This window comes from Salvelinus sp. IW2-2015, linkage group LG4p (genome assembly GCF_002910315.2).
Source record: "Salvelinus sp. IW2-2015 linkage group LG4p, ASM291031v2, whole genome shotgun sequence".
Classification (NCBI taxonomy): domain Eukaryota; kingdom Metazoa; phylum Chordata; class Actinopteri; order Salmoniformes; family Salmonidae; genus Salvelinus; species Salvelinus sp. IW2-2015.
In genome coordinates, this window is record NC_036841.1 from 3,731,815 (window position 1) to 3,738,697 (window position 6,883).

The window sequence follows — 6,883 nt, forward strand, 5'->3', positions numbered from 1 at the left end:
GGTTAATCATACATAGACAACATCGGCCTGAACTTGTGAAGACCTTTGGAGAGGAACATTAGCTAATCAGTTATAGGCACCATTAGACTTGCAGTAGGAGTGTGCATGTCTGTGTGTCACGTCACCAATATAATCTATGCCCTAATGTCTGAGCCAATAAGAAAGGCAGCAAGATTAGGGTGGCCAAGGCTAGAAGGTATTAATCATTTACATAAAAGTGGAGTGACAATGAGTAAGAGTAAAACTGTATAAAAGCAGAGTACTGAAAATGGAGAGATCAKTTCTTCCATGGAATTGCAAGCTCCGGTATCTGAGAAATATTTGATTCAATATTTCCACGACAGTATCCACAGCGCTATCTTGCAAGTTGGTGATCTCCCGCTCGTTTATTAAAGTGCAGCCAGGATCAATACAGTGAGTATTGCCTGCCTTCTCTCTGTTTATTGTACTGGTGCATGTGTGATCAAGTCTGTGTTGCTTGCGTGTGTTTGCCATTTCACTGGCGGAGCTTGTATTCGGTGAGTCGGGGTGTGTGGGTTGTGTTTGAAAACTAATTTTTAGCTCACAACAAGCTTGTACCATGGATAATACTAGACAGAAAAATGCTGCGAAGCTCAATGCGGAAGCGGAATACGTATCAAGCACTACACTCCATGAACTACTGGATCAATCAAAATTGTTCTATAAAGATCTAATAGATCTGCAGGAAAATAACTTTAAGTCCTTCCTGCAACTCTTTACGGATTCTACCAACAGAATGGTTGATGATCTGTTTATTTTATTTTTATTTTATTTTAATTTCACCTTTATTTAACCAGCTAGGCTAATTGAGAACAAGTTCTCATTTACAACTGCGACCTGGCCAAGATAAAGCCCAGCAGTTCGATGCATACAACAACACAGAGTTACACATGGAATAAACAAACATACAGTCAATAATACAGTAGAAAAAATAAAAAATCTATTTACAGTGGTGCAAATGAGGTAAGATAAGGGAGGTAAGGCAATAAATAGGCCATGGTGGCGAAGTAATTACAATATAGCAATTGACACTGGAATGGTAGATGTGCAGAAGATAATGTGCAAGTAGAGATACTGGGGTGCAAAGGAGCAAGATAAATAAATAAATACAGTATGGGGATGAGTAGTTGGATGGGCTGTTTACAGATGGGCTATGTACAGGTGCAGTGATATGTGAGCTGCTCTGACAGCTGGTGCTTAAAGCTAGTGAGGGAGATATGGGTCTCCAGCTTCATTGATTTTTGCAGTTTGTTCCAGTCATTGGCAGCAGAGAACTGGAAGGAAAGGGCGGCCAAAGGAGGAATTGACTTTGGGGGTGACCAGTGAGATATACCTGCTGGAGCGCGTGCTACGGGTGGGTGCTGCTATGGTGACCAATGAGCTGAGATAAGGTGGGCGACCTAGCAGGACTTGTAGATGACCTGGAGCCAGTGGGTTTGGCGACGAGTATGAAGCGATGGCCAGCCACCGAGAGCGTACAGGTCGCAGTGGTGGGTAAAATATGGGGCTTTGGTGACAAAACGGATGGCACTGTGATAAACTGCATCCAATTTGTTGAGTAGAGTGTTGGAGGCTATTTTATAGATGACATGGCCGAAGTCGAGGATCGGTAGGATGGTCAGTTTTACGAGGGTATGTTTGGCAGGATGAGTGAAGGATGCTTTGTTGTGAAATAGGAAGCCGATTTTTAGATTTAATTTTGGATTGGAGATGCTTAATGTGAGTCTGGAAGGAGAGTTTACAGTCTAGCCAGACACCTAGGTATTTGTAGTTGTCCACATATTCTAAGTCAGAACCGTCCAGAGTAGTGATGCTGGACGGGTGGGCAGGTGCGGGCAGTGATCGGTTGAAGAGCATGCACTTAGTTTTACTTGCATTTAAGAGCAGTTGGAGGCCACGGAAGGAGAGTTGTTTGGCATTGAAGCTTGTCTGGAGGTTAGTCAACACAGTGTCCAAAGAAGGGCCAGAAGTATACAGAATGGTGTCGTCTGCGTAGAGGTGGATCAGAGAATCACCAGCAGTGAGAGCGACATCATTGATGTATACAGAGAAGATAGTCGGCCCGAGAATTGAACCCTGTGGCACCCCCATAGAGACTGCAAGAGGTCCGGACAATAGGCCCTCCAATTTGACACACTGAACTCTATCAGAGAAGTAGTTGGTTAACCAGGTGAGGCAGTCATTTGATAAACCAAGGCTGTTGAGTCTGCCGATAAGAATGTGGTGATTGACAGAGTCGAAAGCCTTGGCCAGGTCGATGAATACGGCTGCACAGTAATGTCTCTTATCGATGGCGGTTATGATATCGTTTAGGATCTTGAGCATGGCTGAGGTGCACCCATGACAAGCTCTGAAAGCAGATTGCATAGCGGAGAAGGTACGGTGGGATTCGAAATGGTCGGTAATCTGTTTGTTGACTTGGCTTTCGAAGACTTTAGAAAGGCAGGGTAGAATAGATATAGGTCTGTAGCAATTTGGGTCAAGAGTGTCTCCTCCTTTGAAGAGGGGGATGACTGTGTCAGCTTTCCAATCTTTGGGAATCTCAGACGTTATGAAAGAGAGGTTGAACAGGCTAGTAATAGGGGTAGCAACAATTTCGGCAGATCATTTATAAAAGAGAGGGTCCAGATTGTTTAGCCCGGCTGATTTGTAGGGGTCCAGGTTTTGCAGTTCTTTAAGAACATCAGCTATCTGGATTTGGGTGAAGGAGAAATGGGGGAGGCTTGGGCGAGTTGCTGTGGGGAGTGCACGGCTGTTGACTGGGGTAGGGGTAGCCTGGTGGAAAGCATGGCCAGCCGTAGAAAAATGCTTATTGAAAAAAACAATTAGAGCTTCTACTTTTAAAAATCCACTTTTCAGAAACAAGTCTCTCACCGTTGCCGCCTGCTATAGACCACCCTCTGCCCCCAGCTGTGCCTGGACACCATATGTGAACTGATTGCCCCCCATCTATCTTCAGAGCTAGTGCTGCTAGGTGACCTAAACGAGGACATGCTTAACACCCAGGCCATCCTACAATCTAAGCTTGATGCCCTCAATCTCTCACAAATTTCAACGAACCCACCAGGTACAACCCAAATCCGTAAACCAGGGCACCCTCATAGACTATCATCCTAACCAACTTGCCCTCCAAATACACCTCTGCTGTTTTCAACAAAGATCTCAGCGATCACTGCATCATTGCCTGCATCGGTAACGGGTCTGCGGTCAAACGAACACCCCTCATCACTATCAAACGCTCCCTAAAACACTTCAGCGAGCAGGCCTTCCTAATCGACCTGGCCCGGTATCCTGGAAGGATATTGACCTCATCCCGTCAGTAGAGGATGCCTGGTCATTCTTTAAAGTGCCTTTCTCACCATCTTAAATAAGCATGCCCCTTTCAAAAAAAGTGAACCAGGAACAGATATAGCCCTTGGTTCTCTCCAGACCTGACTGCCCTTGACCAGCACAAAAACATCCTGTGGCATTCTGCATTAGCATCGAATAGCCCCTGTGATATGCAACTTTTCAGCCAAACTCAAAAAGGTTCTGGGACACTGTAAAGTCCATGGAGAATAGAGCACCTCCTCCCAGCTGCCCACTGCACTGAGGCTAGGAAACACTGTTACCACCGATAAATCCACTATAATTGAGATTTTCAATAAGCATTTTTCTACGGCTGCCATGCTTTCCACCAGGCTACCCCTACCCAGTCAACAGCCGTGCACTCCACAGCACACTCGCCCAAGCCTCCCCCATTTCTCCTTCACCCAAATCCAGATAGCTGATGTTCTTAAAGAACTGAAAAACCTGGACCCCTACAAATCAGCCGGGCTAAACAATCTGGACCCTCTCTTTTATAAATGATCTGCCGAAATTGTTGCCCCCTATTACTAGCCTGTTCAACCTCTCTTTCATAACGTCTGAGATTCCCAAAGATTGGAAAGCTGACACAGTCATCCCCTCTTCAAAGGAGGAGACACTCTGACCCAAATTGCTACAGACCTATCTATTCTACTGCTTCTAAGTCTTCGAAAGCAGTCAACAACAGATACCACTTTGATCCCAGTACTTCTCCGCTATGCAATCTGTTCAAGTTGTCATGGGTGCACTAGCATGCTAGATCTAACGATATCATAACCGCCATCGAAGAGACATTACATTTCTCAACTCATCGGTCTTACCAAACAGACCCCACCCTGCAACTCAGATACTCTTGTTAATGAACGTCACCATCGTCGATCCAAGTCTCTCCGCTATGCAATCTGCTTCAGAGCTTGTCATGGGTCACCTCAGCCATGCTAAGATCTAACGATATCATAACCGCCATCGATAAGCACATTACTGTGCAGCCGTATTCTCGACTGGCCAGGCTTTCGACTCGTCAATCACCACATTCTTATCGGAGATCAACAGCCTGTTTATCAAATACTGCTCCTGGTTAACCAACTACTTCTCTGATAGAGTCAGTGTGTCAAATTGGAGGCCTATTGTCCGGACCTCTTGCAGTCTCTATGGGGTGCCACAGGTTCAATTCTCGGGCCGACTATCTTCTCTGTATACATCAATGATGTCGCTCTCACTGCTGGTGATTCTCTGATCCACCTCTACGCAGACGACACCATTCTGTTATACTTCTGGCCCTTCTTTGGACACTGTGTTGACTAACCTCCAGACAAGCTTCAATGCCAAACAACTCTCCTTCCGTGGCCTCCAACTGCTCTTAAATGCAAGTAAAACTAAGTGCATGCTCTTCAACCGATCACTGCCCGCACCTGCCCACCCGTCCAGCATCACTACTCTGGCGGTTCTGACTTAGAATATGTGGACAACTACAAATACCTAGGTGTCTGGCTAGACTGTAAACTCTCCTTCCAGACTCACATTAAGCATCTCCAATCCAAAATTAAATCTAAAATCGGCTTCCTATTTCGCAACAAAGCATCCTTCACTCATCCTGCCAAACATACCCTCGTAAAACTGACCATCCTACCGTCCTCGACTTCGACCATGTCATCTATAAAAATAGCCTCCAAAACTCTACTCAACAAATTGGATGCAGTTTATCACAGTGCCATCCGTTTTGTCACCAAAGCCCCATATTTTACCCACCACTGCGACCTGTACGCTCTCGTTGGCTGGCCATCGCTTCATACTCGTCGCCAAACCACTGGCTCCAGGTCATCTACAAGTCTCTGCTAGGTAAAGCCCCCCTACTATCTCAGCTCACTGGTCACCATAGCAGCACCCACCCGTAGCACGCGCTCCAGCAGGTATATCTCACTGGTCACCCCCAAAGTCAATTCCTCCTTTGGCCGCCTTTCCTTCCAGTTCTCTGCTGCCAATGACTGGAACGAAACTGCAAAAATCAATGAGCTGGAGACCCACATCTCCCTCACTAGCTTTAAGCACCAGCTGTCAGAGCAGCTCACATATCACTGCACCTGTACTAGCCCATCTGTAAACAGCCCATCCAACTACCTCATCCCCATACTGTATTTATTTTTTATCTTGCTCTTTTGCACCCAGTATCTCTACTTGCACATTAATCTTCTGCACATCTACCATTCCAGTGTCTAATTGCTATATTGTAATTACTTCGCCACCATGGCCTATTTATTGCCTTACCTCCCTTATCTTACCTCATTTGCACTCACTGTAAATAGATTTTTCTTTTTTTCTACTGTATTATTGACTGTATGTTTGTTTATTCCATGTGTAACTCTGTGTTGTTGTATTGCATCGAACTGCTGGGCTTATCTTGGCCAGGTCGCAGTTGTAAATGGCTGGTTTAAATAAAGGTGAAATTAAAATAAAATTAAATAAACAGATCATCAACCATTCTGTTGGTAGAATCCGTAAAGAGTTGCAGGAAGGACTTAAGTTATTTCCTGCAGATCTATTAGATCTTTATGAACAATTTTGATTGATCCAGTAGTTCATGGAGTGTAGTGCTTGATACGTATTCCGCTTCCGCATTGAGCTTCGCAGCATTTTTCTGTCTAGTATTATCCATGGTACAAGCTTGTTGTGAGCTAAAATTAGTTTTCAAACACAACCCCCACACCCGACTCACCGAATACAAGCTCCGCCAGTGAAATGGCAAACACACGCAAGCAACCAGACTTGATCACAATGCACCAGTAACAATAAACAGAGAGAAGCAGGCAATACTCACTGTATTGATCCTGGCTGCACTTTAATAAACGAGCGGGAGATCCCACAACTTGCAAGATAGCGCTGTGGATACTGTCGTGGAAATATTGAATCAAATATTTCTCAGATACCGGAGCTTGCAATTCCATGGAAGAACTGATCTCTCCTCATTTCAGTACTCTGCTTTTATACAGTTTTACTCTTATCTCTTGCAATCCACTTTTATGTAAATGATTAATACTTCTAGCCTTGGCCACCCTAATCTTGCTGCCTTTCTATTGGTCAGAACATTAGGGCATAGATTCTTTGGTGACGTGACCCACAGACTGCACCACTCTATGCAAGTCTAATGGTGCCTATAACTGATTAGCTAATGTTCCTCGTCAAAGGTCATTTCACAGTCAGGCCGATGTTGTCTATGATGATTAACCCTGTGCTGTCAGAGGCCTTCACAGATCAGATTAGACCAGACAGTCACGTCTGTGTTGATCTACCTTGCCTCATCCACACGGATTCTGCTTACGTTCTGTTAATTACACGTCTAATGTTTAAGTCGATGTTGATCAGCTTTTAATTCACATGGGCTTCCGCCTTTCATTCTGCTTACACATTTACTAATATTAATACCTTATATCGATTCTACTTTTCTACTTCAAAGAAAACAGTACGTACTGAAAATCACCAGATGACTGGAAATTCTCTAACAATACAAGCAACACGTGGG

At 44.7% G+C, this 6,883-nt stretch overlaps 1 long non-coding RNA gene across 1 annotated transcript in view; it reads left to right on the plus strand.

Annotated features, from left to right (window-relative positions):
• Positions 1-207: 207 nt before the first annotated feature.
• Positions 208-6,883, plus strand: part of LOC139023748 (uncharacterized) — a 10,964-nt gene continuing 4,288 nt past the window's right edge. Inside the window, exon 1 of the long non-coding RNA XR_011474904.1 lies at positions 208-414. This is a non-coding gene — a long non-coding RNA (uncharacterized lncRNA). The remainder of the gene's footprint in view (positions 415-6,883) is intronic.